A 3,440-nucleotide genomic window follows, 5' to 3' on the forward strand; every position below is an offset into this window, starting at 1 on the left:
TATATGCCACTATACAGTGGGTGTGGTATGACCAAGTCTGGGAATGTACTTCCCGGTCATTGAACTGGTACGAGGTCTGGGATTATCATACCTACAAAAGAAAGGTGTCTTCTTCCCTGGCCTGACAATGGAAATTTGACCTTTCAACTTATTCAGCTGCAGTGTAGCAGTCTGAGTTGATGGTTTTCCTGTGTACTAGGAAATGCAGACAGATTACACCTCTTGTATTGCAAAGGACAGTGCATGTTACTACCCACTGAAAGCTGTGTCTTGAACTTTTTCTTCACTAAGGAATTCACATGTCACTACTCTTGAACTGCTGTTTTAACTCTGGCTTATAGTGATGACTCCACATCTCATCACCAGTCATGATGTGATCCAGGGATCTGCCACCTTCAGCCTCTTATTGGTTCAATACATCCAGGAAAACTTGGATATAGTGTTCTTTTTTTTTTTCCCATATGAGCATTCATGGGACACACTCAGCACAGATTTTCTGATATTCCAGTGTTGTTGCCATCATTTCCAATGCATTGAAACCAATATTCAGCCCCGTACGTTTCCTTGGTTTTAATCTGCTGATTCACATGGGTGAACTGATCAAGATACTGTTCATTTAATGCGTCATTCTGTAGAACTGCCCCATTGCTGCCATTTGTTACACAGCAACAAAATCTAACAGAGTATTGGTGGTAATGTTCAACCTTTGTTGCCATTCCACCAATGTGTGCCTCTGACACTGTGGGCCAACATACTAAAATAGAATTCATTACTTTTGTTATGGCCCTTGTGTAACTTCTTCCTCACATAAGAAATCATTCTGATGTAAAATAGAAAGGATAGGAAATAGTTTTGTTACAGTTCTAATGAAATTCTTTAGCAAACTCAAAAGGACGTGGATCTCCAAGGAGAAGATAAGACTAAAGTTCTTTTTACAATATAAGTCTTAATAAGTCTCTTTAAAGAATTACTTATGTTTGAAAAGCTACTGAAAAGTCTGAAAGACTCTTTATTGGAAAGAACATTAGGACTTGTTTAAAATAAGATTCTGATGCCCTTGTGATAGCTAAATGGTAAGGTAAACTTCCTTAATCAGGACTTAAGGGCACAAAGGCATATAGGCTGAACTTAAATGTGCAAACTACATGTGTGAATAAAGCATCTGATCTGTAAGCAGGAAAAAGGTTAATTGAGAATACAATGTAGGCTGTATTAATTAAGCATTGATTACTGTGTTAAAATATGAGTAGTTTAGTCTGGATTAATATAAACGATTGCCATGTTTGAAATGTTAAAATTATGCAGAAAAAAATAATGTGCATATTTTTTAACTAAAGGACTGTACTGAAGAACTAGTGAACCAATTATCTATATCGCTGCTACAGATCCTCCCTTTATTTATTCACTTTTGCATTTCTCAATATGCCACAAGTATTACCTAGAACCATTAGGATGAAGGATGTACTCTGGCAAAGATAGCTGAGGAGAAGGGAACAATAATTCATTTTACTATGAACACTTGATAATGCAGTTACCCACATGTTGTTTTGCAAAGACTATATGCTAGTAAGACTGTATGTGTGAAGTGGCTCTCAATCCACCTCCATCCACTCTTTCTTTGCTTATGCTTTCTGAAATCTGAAAATGTTTTTAAGTGGTTTTTGATAGTGTGATTATTTTAGCTGTCCTCTGTGCCTTTTCTTTGAACTGTCCAGTAATGCCTGCAGGAAAGTTGATCCTCAGGCTCCTTCATTAACACATAGATAAAATATTTCCATTTTTTATACACTTTGAAATAAGGTTTAGTGATCTCACTGACAAATCTAGTGTTTGTTGTAGTGTTTATTTCATACAATAACTTCCCTTTCCCCAAAATTTGTTTTAGAAACACTCAAAAATTTTCTACCTTTCATAAGTTTATGTGAAACATTTAACTGCGAATAAACAGCATGGGTTCTAACATCTACATTACCAAATTGTGTTGCAGCCTGTACATATAACTACTGCTTTGGCAAACTGAGATATTTCCCAGGGAACTCTCATAAAGCTTTGAATGCTTCACACTTTCTGTCCTGCTGCATTGTAGAATAAAGAGAGGTAATAACAGATTTGATTATGGGGCTTACTCGATGCTTATACTTCTAAGTGCTCAGCTAGTGTTTTCATACTTAAACATTAAGGCTATTCATCTTGTCTACTAGACAGTTTTTTGGGCTTTGCTCATACTGTTGCTGAATACCACATGCCCATCTGAAGGTTTTTCTGTTGCTATTTCAGAAGACTTCTACAACCACTGCAATTAAACAAGGTTGTAAAAAGGAAAGCTGGATTTCATTAAAGTGCATTTTGTCTTTGGTTCTGCTTTCTGTGAGATTGGTTTTCACTGCTGCTCTCCATGTTCATAGTGGGTGAGATCCACTAAGTAGCATCTCCATAATCTTTAGCAGGAAGGCTTATTTTTGCAGCAGACCTGACAGTGAACATTGAACTAGTGGTATAGTGTTATGTTTTAGTGAAAGTGCTGCATACTGCTGAGAATCACTGAATTGTATTGTGGGAAGAGGCCTCTGGATGTCATTGGAACAACAGTGCTCAAATGAGGACCAAGTGGCAGCAGTCGACATTAAACTCTCTTAAACAAAGCTCAGCCCCAGCTTTTAAAAAATGTGGCTACTTGCTATCATACTGTTGGAGCAGCCTTATGAAGACCAGCAAGAGCAGAGCTGCTGAATGAAGTTGGGTGAGCCAGGAGCTGAGGTGACCACAGTACAACCTTATGGCACCTGAGCAGGGGCAAGCAGAGTGGGGTAGTGATAACAACAGTATGTGTCAACAGTCCAGTGATCACTAGGTGACAGTCAGATAATAAGCCACATTCAAGGCTAGTCTTGGAAATTTAAACTGAGCAAGTTAAGGGTAGGGAAGAGGCACTCCTATGGTCAGGATAGGGGCAGGGGGCTTGATGGGGGAGAGCTGCGGTGGTCCTCCTGAAGCACGGGCAGGCTGAGGGAGGTGCTGGAAGGGGACCCGGGGGGCAGGGGAGGAGGACTGATGGTCTCATAAGGGCTTCTTGAGTATGAATGTGGTGCGTTTGGGCATTAATAAGCATCCGTGCTTGTAGTTCCTTAACGTGGTTGCTTTTTAGGGGTGGGGTTAGGAGGGAGAGGGAGAAGTTACTTTGTTACAGTGCTTGCCTTAAGGGCTGTCTGATGCTTCTCGTTTTAACGCGGCTTGCTTGGGTATCAGTATTTTGGCGGTTATTTTTGTGCCTTACTATAAAGATCATTCCCTTCTCTCCCCCGTGCTGACAGCTCCTTCACCAGGAGAGCTGTCACCGGCACTCCGCGGCCTCCTGCCACCCTCAGCCCGGCACGGGGACGAGGCGCCGCCCGGGGGTAGGCGGCGCCGCTGCAGGCCGCACTCGTCGCTCCGGTCCGCCC

The sequence above is a fragment of the Phasianus colchicus genome, chromosome Z (assembly GCF_987193195.1).
Source record: "Phasianus colchicus chromosome Z, bPhaCol1.hap1.1, whole genome shotgun sequence".
Classification (NCBI taxonomy): Eukaryota; Metazoa; Chordata; class Aves; order Galliformes; family Phasianidae; genus Phasianus; species Phasianus colchicus.